Raw genomic sequence first — 12,530 nt, 5'->3', positions numbered from 1 at the left:
ATAGCGACGATTAACATAAGCTAAAAAAAACATTAGTGGGGCTAAACAGGGCCACAGCAAGCCTTGTTTTGCCCCACTAATGTTTTTTTAAAAGTAATTACAAAAGAATGTTGTTTGTTACAAAAAAAAATTTGTGAAAAGGGTGATACAAAATTCCTCAAACAAGCCGAGCGACAGGTGCATATACATGTCGAAGATATACAACATTGTTTGTTACAAAATTACCCTTTTGAAAGAGAGGAGAAAAGAAGAAAAGAGGGAAAAAAAGAGAAAAAGAGAGAAAGCATATGCTTATGAAAAGAAGAGAAAAGGAAATGAAAGTGAGGAAATAAGCAAGGGAAAAAGAAGAGAAAGAAGAGAAAGGAGGAGGGGAAAAGAGAAGGAAAAAGGGAGGGGAAAAGCATATGAGAATATGAGCATATGCTCATGAATAAGCATAAGCATATGAACATAAGCATAGGGAAATGCATATGCTTATGAAAAGAATAGAAGAGACGATGAAAGAGAGGAAATAAGAGAGGGGAAAACAAGAGAAGGAAGATGAGAAAAGAGAAGGAAAAAAGAGGGGAAAAGCATATGAGCATATGCTCATGCATAAGCATAAGCATAGGCAAATGCATATGCTTATGAAAAGAAGAGAAAAGAGGATGAAAGAGAGGAAATAAGAGAAGAGAAAAGAAGAGAAGGAAGAGGGGGGGAAAAAATGAGAAAAGAGAGGGGAAAAGAGCATAAGCATAAGAGAAGGAAAAAGAAGAGGGGAAAATAAGAAAAGAGAGGAGAAAAGAAGAAAAGAGGGGAAAAAAGAGAAAAAGAGAGCAAGCATATACTTATGCTTATGCATGAGCATATGAGCATATGCTCATGCATAAGCATAAGCTTATGAGAGAGATACATAGACAAATGAATATGCTCATGAAAAGAAGAGAAAAGAGGATGAAAGCAAGGAAATAAAAGAGGGGAAAAGCAGAGAGAGAAGAGAAAGAAAGAGGTGAAAAGAGAAGGAAAAAAGAGAGGGGAAAAGAAGAAAAGAGAGGAAAAAAGAGAAAGCATATGCTTATGCTTATGCACGAGCATATGAGCATATGAGCATATGCTCATGCATAAACATAGGAAAATGCATATGCTTATGAAAAGAGAAGAAAAGATGATGAAAAAGAGGAAATAAGAGGGGAAAAAAAGAGAAGGAAAAGGGAAAAAGAGAAGAAAAAAGAGAGGGGAAAAGCATATGAGCATATGAGCATATGCCCATGCATAAGCATAAGCATAGGCAAATGCATATGCTTATGAAAAGAAGAGAAAAGAGGATGAAAGAGAGGAAGTAAGAGAGGGGAAAAGAAGAGGACTCAGGAAGGAAGAGGGGAAAAGAGAATGAAAAAAGATAGGAGAAAAAAAGAAAAGAGAGGAAGAGGAGGAAATAAGAGAGGGAGGGAAAGAGAGGGGAAAGAGGGAGGAAAATAGGAAAAGAGGGAAAGAAGAGGGAATAAGAGAAGAGAGGGAAAGAAAGGGTTCCTACGCCCATCACTGTAGCTAGCGCTTAAAGCGCTAGATATAGACCAATGCAAATAACAAAAACAAAAAAGAAAAAAAGAGGAAGCACTTTCTTACCTAGAAAAGTCCCGCTCGGTGTTTCATGGATTGGCCCTACAAAAGAGAGGAAACATACCATTTTTTAGATAACTAGTTAGAGGAAGAAAATAAACTTTCCAAAGGGATTGGATTGAGGGGACAAGCATAAGCCTACAAACAAGGAGAAAGAACGAAAGGAAGGGAAAGAGGAAGAGAAATACCAAAAAGAGAAAAGCAAATCTTGTTTTTTGTCCTTAATCTTTGAAAATCAAGCATGAAAATTAGCACATAGACTTAGCAATGCAAGGAGAAACATGCTTCAACTCTCACAAAATGAAATCTCACAAAAAATGAACCTACATTGCTTAAAGAGACACACCTTCTTGAAAAACATCCTTTCACACAAGTAGAGAGGGAGAAGGGTGGAGAGGGAGCACAAGTGTCAATGGGAGAGGGGCTTGGTAGGGGTGAGGAGTATGGGGAATAAAGGAGGAAAGTGAGGTCACCGAATAGAGGAGGAAAGCATGGGAGGAGAGATTTCTGCTTTTCTCACAATAGAATTGTGAAAGACGGCATCACACGGGGTTTCAGGATTTTGTCCCCCAACGTTGCTATATAGGAACATTGGTCAGTTGTTATATAGGGACACTTATACCCTAAAAGTTAGCAACACTTTTAGGGTATGAGTGTCGCTATATAGCGACACTCATACCCTAAAAGTGTTGCTATACAATGACACTCATACCCTAAAAGTGTCGCTATATAGCGACACTTATATCCTAAAAGTATCGCTATATACTTATACCCTAAAAGCATCGCTATATAGCGACAAAACAGGGCAAAGCATCGCTATATAGCTACAGTTCAGGGCACTTGATCTAAGAAGAGAGGGAAGGAGCTCATGGGTGGCTATTTTTTGGATCTTAATGGATTTCCTTGCATTTTGTGTTGTGATTTTGGAGGTGTGCAGATGGAAGGGGCGAGTGAAAGCTTGTCAGATGATGCGCCGATGCTTGGGAGTGCAGAGTGGCTTACGGAGAGGTTGTATTGTCATTGCACTCATTGCAAGCGAGAAGTATGACATCAACACCATATTGTCATGCACCACTTGAGGATGTATGGGGAGGAGCCCAAACCAGTACCCACCATTGGTGGTGTATGTGGTGATGGATCATTGGAATTTCAATGCTATTTGAGTCTATGATTAATATTGCATGCATACATGACACAAAATCTTGAGACAAGATCTTATATTTACATGAAACCTTGAGACAGGATGAGGAGGGTGGTGTGCGTATACCTTCACACTTTGAGAAGGAGTATAGTCTCCCAGATGTGCCAGATGATGACGAGGCTATGGTGGACATGATCGATTCTATTTTTAGGCGCAATGCACGTGATGTTTGAGTATGAGGCCGTGTACATCATACCTTTGATAGAGGAGTTACAGATCTTATGGAGAGGAGTGCGGGTCTTTGATATTTCCAGAGCTCCTAGACATACCAATGACATTTTTGTGTGGAACACATTGATTCAAAGAGAGTCACGTATGATTGTGGAGTCATGCTAACTTCACACAAGATAGCCGAGCAAGTGCTTCGGATACCAAGCTTCTCTCCTCGCAACTGGATTATTATGGGACCATATACAAAATCTATGAAATTGATTTTGACGGTTTAGTATTTGCTTGATGTAAAATGGTTTAGAACTATTTACGACGGTCTTTGCTTTTCCCGAGCATTGTGAGTAGGTGCAATTGAATCTTTCATTTTTAAATATCAATTGGTACATGTACTTAAGCATAGTTTCATATAATTGATGGCATTTGGCACCCATCTTCAATATAGGTGGTTTTTCATCTAGATCGTTTTGATCCAAGATGGTGGTACATGATCCAAGTTGTGCCACGAAGTAAGCAAATTTTTTACGATAGAGATGTGGATATGGAGATGCCACTACCAAAGCCGAATCCAATTAATCCAGATGGATTTAGAGAAGAAGATGAAGATCACAATATGAGCCAAGAGGAAGATGTGCATAATGACATCATACGGGAGGAAGATGGTGATCACGATATTGAGGAAGAAGATGACAATCATCAAGAATCACCTGACTTTATTGAAGAAGATGATCAAGTCTATGGTGAACGTACGATACCAGAGTACGATGATGATATAGGAGATCAACTCAATATAGAGTTGGAGATAGACTTATTTGGTGCACTAGACTTGGCTTAGGATGAAGCCAAGTCTTAAACATGGACATGAATATATGAGCTTCAAACTTTATGTACATGCTCTTGTACTTTTATTCTTTCAAAGGATCAAACATGTATGAAAATAATTGCATTTTCTTCAATTTAATCTGAATAATCTATAGATTGATTATGAATATATCTTACATGGGCATGTGAAATAGGTGGATATCTTAAAAAGAGATCTCCATATCAAGCATCACAAAGGCTAGGGTGGAATCCATCGAAGCCGTATGCTTGCTTGAGAAGCACTTTCCCTCGAGCATTATGACAACTTAGTTGATAAGGTGGCCATTGTAGGTACCATTCATAGTCAGTGGATGTTTTTTCTCAAGCAGTTTATGAAAACTTTGAAGGGATTTGTAAGACAAAGAGCAAGACCAGAAGCAGGCATGGCAGAGGGATGGCTTGTGCAAGAGTCATTAGTATATATCATGGAGTTTCTTATATCCACAGATCCTAATATGCTAGAAGCTTGGCGTAACAACGATGATGATCGCATCGTTGGAGAGGTTTCCTAAGGAAAAGGGATTGAAAGAAAGATGAGCAAAGAGAAAATGGAGAAATTCAATAAGTTTTGTATTTTCAATAGCAAGGAGATGTAGAAGTGGATTGAGAGATATGAAGCAGCCAAAGTAGAAAGAATAAATGCAAGGACGAGATTCAGAGTAATGTACATGCGATTGCAACCATATCCAGGGGATCTCACCCTTCTCCCCACTCACATGTCACTTGATTGGCTACAACTGGCTCTACGTAAAGCCGAATGTGATGGAAAGACAATAAACGAGTGCAAGCGAGAGTTATCATCTGGATGTATGATGCATGTAAGTTTCTTGCCTCTTGACATAATTAAGTGATTATTTGTTGGCAATATACACTATAAAATAGATGCATCTTCATTGTTTTAATGATCCTCTTTTGCAGTACAAAAAGTACAGTGCATTATGGTCATATGGATGACATTTTCACGTGGAATGCATCAATTCAAAGAGAGTCACGTATGATTGTGGAGTCATGGCTAACTTCACACAAGATAGCCTAGCAAGTGCCTTGGATACCAATCTTCTCTCTTCATGTTGGATTATTGTGGAACCAAACGCAAAATCTATGAAATTGATTTCAGATGATTTAGTATTTTCATTTTTTATGTAAAATGGTTTAGAACTATTTACAACAGTCCCCATGCGATAGTGAGAAAAGACGGTAGCGGTTTCTTTGCAATAGACTCCACCAAACTTTGGACCAATGAAAGTGATACTTTGTTCTTCCCGAGCATTGTGAGTAGATGCATACTAATGATTTAATGAATCGAAGCTTTGGTTTTTAAAGATCCATTGATACATGTACTTAAGCATAATTTCATATATGTAATTGACGGCATTTGGTACCCATCTTCAATATAGGTGGTTTTTCATCCGGATCGTTCTAATCCAAGATGGTGGTACGTGATCCAAGTTGCACTACGAAGTAAGCAAATTTTTGAAGATAGAGATGTGGATATGGAGATGCCACTACCAATGCCGGATCCAATTGATCCAGATGGATCTAGTAAAGAAGACGAAGATCATAATATAAGCAAAGAGGAAGATGCACATAATGACATCATATGGGAGGAAGATGGAGATCACGATATTGAGGAAGAAGATGACGATCATCAAGAATCACCATACTTTATTGAAGAAGATGATCAAGTACTCTTAAGTGAATGTACGATGCTAGAGTACGATGGTGATATAGGAGATCAACTTGGTATAGAGTTAGAGATAGACTTGTTTGTCGCATTAGACTTAGCTCAGGATGAAGCCATTGATGTAAATGCTCTTCATTGATTTTTTTCATCTCAAACTTGGACATGAATATATGAGCTTCAAAGGCTTGATGTACATGCTCTTGTACTTTTATTCTCTGAAAGGATCAAACATGTATAAAAAGAAAGAAATTTTGTCATTGGGAAAAACTATCTTTTAATGTTGGTATGAGAAAAAACACTCTTTATAAAACATCGCTATAGGAAACTATCTCAGTGTCACTATATAGCAACCATTAACTAGTCGAATAAGTGTCACTATAATTGGTAGTGGCATCTCCATATCCACATCTCTATCTTTAAAAATTTGCTTACTTCATGGTGCAACCTGGATCACGTATCACCATCTTGGATCAGAATGATCCAGATGACAAACCACCTATATTGAAGATGGGTGCCAAATGCCATCAATTCTCCATCAATTATATATATGAAATTATGCTTAAGTATGTATTAATGGATCTTTAAAAAAGTATGCACCGGCTCACAATGCTCGGGAAGAACAAAAGTATCACTTTCATCGGTCCAAAGTTTGGTGGAGTCTATTGCAAAGAAGCCACTACTGTTTGTTCTCACTGTCGCATGGGGACCGTTGTAAATAGTTCTAAACCATTTTACATCAAGAATAAAATACTAAATCATCTGAAATCAATTTCGTAGGTTTCGCGTTGGGTCCCACAATAATCCAACTGCGAGGAGAGAATATTGGTATCTGAAGCACTTGCTCAGCTATCTTGTGTGAAGTTAGCCATGACTCCACAATCATACGTGACTCTCTTTGAATTGATGCGTTCCATGCAAAAATATCATCCATATGACCATAATGCACTATAATTTTTGTACTGCAAAAGAGCATCATTAAAACAATGAAGATGCATCTATTTTATAACGTATATTGCCACAAATAATTACTTAATTACGTCAAGAGGTAAGAAACTTACATGCATCATACATCCAGATGACAACTCTCCCTCGCGCTCGTTTATTATCTCTCCCTCGCATTTGGCTTTACGTAGAGCAAGTTGTAGCCAATCAAGTGACATGTGAGTGGGGAGAATGGCGAGATCTGATGGATATGTTTGCAATCGCCTGTAAATTACTCTAAATCTCTTCCTTGCAACTATTCTCTCTACTTTGGCCGCTTCATATCTCTCAATCCACTTCTACATCTCCTTGCTATTGAGGATACAAAACTTATTGAATTTCTCCATTTTCTCTTTGCTCATCTTTCTTTTGATCCCTTTTCCTTAGGGAACCTCTCCAATGATGCGATCATCATCCTTGTTATGCCAAGCTTTTGGCGTATCGAGATCCGTGGATACAAGAAACTCCGTGATATATACTAATGACTCTTGCACAAGCCATCCCTCTGCCATGGCTGCTTCTGATCTTGCTCTTTGTCTTATAAATCTATTTAAAGTTTTCATAAACTGCTCGAGAAAAAACATCCACCGACTATGAACGGTACCTGCAATGGCCACCTCATCAACTATGTGCACAAGTAAGTGCACTTGAGTTGTCATAATGCTCGAGGGAAAGTGCTTCTCAAGCAAGCATATGGCTTTGATGGATTCCACCCTAGCCTTCTCGATGCAGCTTGATATGGAGATCTCTTTTTGAGATATCCACCTATTTCACATGCCCATGTAAGATATATTCATAAGTAGTCTACAGATTATTCAGATTAAATTGAAGAAAATGCAATCAATGCGATTTGATAGTAAGCATAACTCATAATACCATTAATCTTGAATATAGCATTTCTAACATCTTCTTGTAAGCATCCTTTTATTGTAGTTGGGAGGATGAACTATCAAAGCAACAAAGAAGTCATGTCAATAATATAACATAATCATAATTACACTAATGCATCACGATTATCGATACCCTAATCCTACAGCTTAGAAGACCTGTAAGACCTTGTGACAATCATGGGACTTGAGCCCACTAAGCTTATTGTTCTTTGAAAAAGCTCATTTCAAGCAACGCATATACCCTGTGGATGTCTAAAAAGAGGCAATGTCCACCTTGACTACTGCCTCCTCTCCCATGGAGAGGATCCATGTTGCTTTCAGGAGGATAACTTTTCCCAAGCACGTAGTTGGGGCCACAAACGAGACATCCTATTAATAGCACACAAGTTTTCTTACACTCTTCTTGAGTATTTGGAACCAACCAAGTGTGCCCAAATAGTAGCCCCCACATTCTTGAAGATATGCATGGGATCCAAGAGATGATTGATTTGTAACTGACCCCAATAAGGAAGCTCATGAAAGATAATCCTGGGTAGTCATGCGTGGTCCACATCAAGATACCCCTGACCAAAATATCATTGGTATGTCTAGGAGCTCTGGAAATATCAAAGACCTACACTCCTCTCTATAAGATCTGTAACTCCTCTATCAAAGGTGCCATGTACACGTCCATATTTTTGGCCTTGTACTTTCATGTTGCTTTCGGGAGGACAACTTTTCCCAAAGCACACAATTGGGGCCACTAATGAGACATCCTATTCATAGCACACAAGTCTTCTCACACTCCTCTTGCGTATTTGGAACCAACCAAGTGTGCCCAAATAGTAGCCCCCACATTCTTGAAGATATTCATGGGATCCAAGAGATGATTGATTGTAACTGAACCCAATAAGGAAGCTCATGAAAGATAAATAGCCTCTTCATACCATGAGGAGGTTCCACTCCATTCGCCCTCCAAGCATGAATCCAGTCACTTGCCTTCAAATATGGTGGTGGTGGATCAAACTGGCCTCCATGCGTGAGATGGTCTAGTGGAAGGTATTGAGCATGACCTTCATAAACATTTTTCCTCATATGTTTGGAGTATCATGCAAGTAATTTCAAACCCGGTCCACAAAGAAGACAAGCATAGTACCCACTTGTAACAAGTCCTGCACGTGTGCATGAATGTGTTAGTATAAGACATGCATGCGAAAGAGAGTCATAAAAGCATAATCCTATATTATACATATAAAGACACAACTAGTCATGCATGGTCCACATCAAGATACCCCTGATCAAAATATCATTGGTATGTCAAGGAGCTCTAGAAATATCAAAGACCTGCACTCCTCTCCATAAGATCTGTAACTCCTCTATCAAAGGTGTCATCAGTGGACCGATGAGATGCATGCCAAGTCATCAACTCCACTATGGATTTGCATCAGAACATGTGCTGTATTCTTGCAATGATGGAAAAGTATCTTTAGACCTTTACCGGTATCTGCTCACCCTGCAAGTCATCTCTATATCGTTGTTTCCCACACTTCAGACAACTAGCCAAATCTCCATGCTCATGACAAAAGAGAATACAATCATTACGGCAAGCATGGATGGTATCATAATCTATACCCACCGTTGTTAGCATCTTCTTCGCTTCATCTCTTAACGTGGGCATGGTATTTGGTGCAGGCAACATCTTCTGGAGCAACCTCATTTAGGCCAAGACACTTGTATCTGAACAAACATACTTTGCTTACAGATTCAAGATTGAGAGACAAGCCCATAGTTTAGACATCGTAGCACCCTCGTACAACTGTGTTGATTACAACTCTCGCATAAGGACCTCAGACTCGAACATCATGTGTACATGTGATGTAGTGCCCCTAAAAATAGAATCCATCATGTCCACCATACCACCCTCGCCACCCTCCTCATCCTGTCTCAAGATTTCATGTAAATATAAGATCTTGTCTCAAGGTTTCATGTCATAATGGTATGCAATATTAATCGCAAACTCAAATAGCATTGACTTACCTGATGATCCATCACCACGTGCAACACCAATGGTGAGTACTGGTTCTGGCTCCTCCCCATACAATCACAAGTGGTGCATGACAATATGATGTTGATGTCGTACTTCTCGCTTGCAATGAGTGCAATGACAATACAACCTCTCTATAAGCCACTCTGTGCTTTCGGGCATTGGCACATCATTTGATGAGTGCTCACTCATCCCTTCCATCTGCACACCCCCAAAATCACAACATGAGTTGCAAGAAAATCTATTAAGATCCAAAAACTAGCCACCCATGAGCTCCTTTCCTCTCTTCTAACAATAAGTGCCCTGAACCGTCATTATATAGTGATGCTTTGTCATGTTTTGTTGCTATATAGCAATGCTTTTAGGATATAAACATCACTATATAGTGACTGACCAACATTGCTATATAACGACGCTGGGGGGCTAAAACCCGAAACCCCACACGACGCCGTCTTTCACATCTCTATTGCAAGAAAAGCAAGCAAAAATCTCTCCTCCCACCTTATATTCAATGACCTCGCCTTCCTCCTCTCTATTCCCCACACTCCTTACCCCTACTCAATCCCTCTCCCAACACTTGTGCTCCCTCTCCACCCTTCTCCCTCTCTACTTGTGTGAAAGGAAGTTTTTCAAGAAGATGTGTCTCTTTTAGCAATGTAGGTTCATTTTTTGTGAGATTTTGTTTTCTGAGTGTTAAAGCATGTTTCTTCTTGTATTGCTAAGCCTATGTGCTAATTTTCATGCTTGATTTTCAAAGGTTATAAACAAAAAACGAGGTTTGGTGAAAGAAAGAAGACTCACCTCTTCTCTTTTTGGTATTTCTCTTCCTCCTCTTTCTCCTTGTTTGTAGGCTTATGCTTGTCTCCTCAATCCAATCTGTTTGAAAAGTTGCTTTCCAAACTCCTCCTTTCTCTGTGTGTGCTGAAGCATAATTGATAGTTTCAACTTGAACTGCTTTGCCTTTCTATGCATATGTCAATCTGGCTGGAGGTCTTCCATACAAGCCTCACATGCATGAGGAGGAGGTGACTCTAAAGGAGGCAATGCATCAACCATATCATGCCTCTGAAGTGTCATTAAGCTGCCATAGCTCATGTGCCCATACCTAGCATGCCATAACTCCACATTCTGCATTGCAGCAGTGGGAGTGCTCACTGATAATTCAAGATCGGATCTTTTTTCATATAGATCAAGCTGAAAAAGACCCCGATACAAAGTGCCAGCAGGGGAACCAAATGCTACAGGAAGCATCCCCTCAAACACATTATCTGAAGAAGCTGGAATCTTTTTTCCTTTTGTCATTTCCGTTATTTGCATTTTCCTATAGCTAATGCCTTAAGCACTAGCTACAGTGATGGGCGTAGAAACCCTCTCTTTCCCTCCTCTTATTCCCTCTTCTTCCCATCTTTTCCTCTTTCCTTCTCTTATGCTTATGCTAATGCTTTTTCTTCTCTTATGCTTATGCTCTTTTCCCCTCTTCCTTGTCTTCTTTTCATAAGCCTATGTCTATGCCTATGCCTATGCTTATGCTCATGCATAAGCACAAGCATATGCTTTCTCTCTTTTTCTCTTATGCTCATATGCTTATGCATAAGCATAAGCATATGCTTTCTTTCTTTTTCTCTTATGCTCTTTTTCCCCTCTTTCATCTCTTTTTCCCTCTTCCTTCTCTTATGTTTATGCAAATTTTCCCTCTTCCTTATCTTCTTTTCGTAAGCATATGCCTATGCCTATGCTTATGCTTATGCATGAGCATATGCTCTTATGCTCATGCATAAGCATAAGCATATGTATCCTTCTACTTCTCCTTCTCCTTTCCTTCTCTTCTTTTCCCCTCTCCTTCAATCTCTTTTTCTCCTCTTATGCTCTTTTTCCCTCTTCTTTTTCCCCTCTTTCAATCTCCTTTTTCCTTTCTCCTTCTCCTTCTCCTTTCTTTCCCCTCTCTTTCAATCTCTTTTTCTCCTCTTTTCATAAGCATATGTATTTGCCTACGAGTTTTGGAGAGACTACCATGACCGGTGGAGCCTCAAATATGATTGTGTAAAGGACATAATGGATTGTGTGGAGGCACTCATTTATTGTGAGTACATAATTGCTAAAGAGCATGATCGCATATTAGAAGAGGTGGAGGATGAGGTCCCCAATGACTCACCTAGCAGTGCAAAGGAGGAAAGTACCTCAGACAGTAACGCAGACCAATAGACCTATATTGGAGACAAATTTTGCTTATAAAGTATACTTTTGGAGACGTATATTTTTTATATACATAATTTTCGAGAGATACTTTTGGTCTCTATTTTATATATATATATATGAAAATCTTATTGGATTCCACTTGTCTTTTCATAAATATTTGTCATTTTAAAACTAGATCTTCATGATTGTCTTAAGTAAATAATTATCCTTTCATATTTAAGCTTTATGCGTTGATGTCATTTCATAATTTTCACAAGTGATTAATTGCCTTTTCATAATTTCTTGAGTTTGAATTTCATAATTGTCTTAAGTAATTATTTGTCTATCCACTTCTTACCCACTCTTGTTTTTTGTTTTTTGTCTTCGTGTTTGTGTCTACATTTGTCCAATCCCCCCAAATTAGACATGGGATCACGTCGCACATCTGATGACTATGAAAACCCTCGTAGGAGGAGACATCATGATCTCTACTCTCCAGATGACTTTGAATCCACTTAGGCGATACCTCGGGGGTCTATCCCTGCGACTACCGACTCCTCTCGGACGTAGCACTGTGACTACCCCTCAAGGAACTCATTTGCTAGCAGCCCATGGCTTTGTCAGGAGTCTCGACAAGTTTGTTGCACAGATGAGTGATGTAGAGGTAGCGAGATTCTTCTCTGCTATCCTAGAGGACCTTAGTAAATCCCTCTCCTACACTGACAGCTAGACCTACTATCCAACCGTCCCCTCTAGCCCCTTTTACGGAGGGGTCATCACCTAGGCGTGCCCATCGTAAGGGAAGAAAGAGTAGGAAGGGTGGGTTATGTTGTGCTGACTCAGGAGATGTAGATGAGTCAGCACACTCACATCCATATAGGTCTCCACTTGGTCCCGAGACCCAGTAGTAGTCAGGTCCCTTTCCCTCTCCTATGCCCACTACTACTC

Source organism: Dipteris shenzhenensis, chromosome 5 (genome assembly GCF_047967505.1).
Source record: "Dipteris shenzhenensis isolate YYH24624 ecotype China chromosome 5, Dip_SZ_1.0, whole genome shotgun sequence".
Lineage (NCBI taxonomy): Eukaryota > Viridiplantae > Streptophyta > Polypodiopsida > Gleicheniales > Dipteridaceae > Dipteris > Dipteris shenzhenensis.
Note: the sequence above shows the minus strand (reverse complement) of the source record.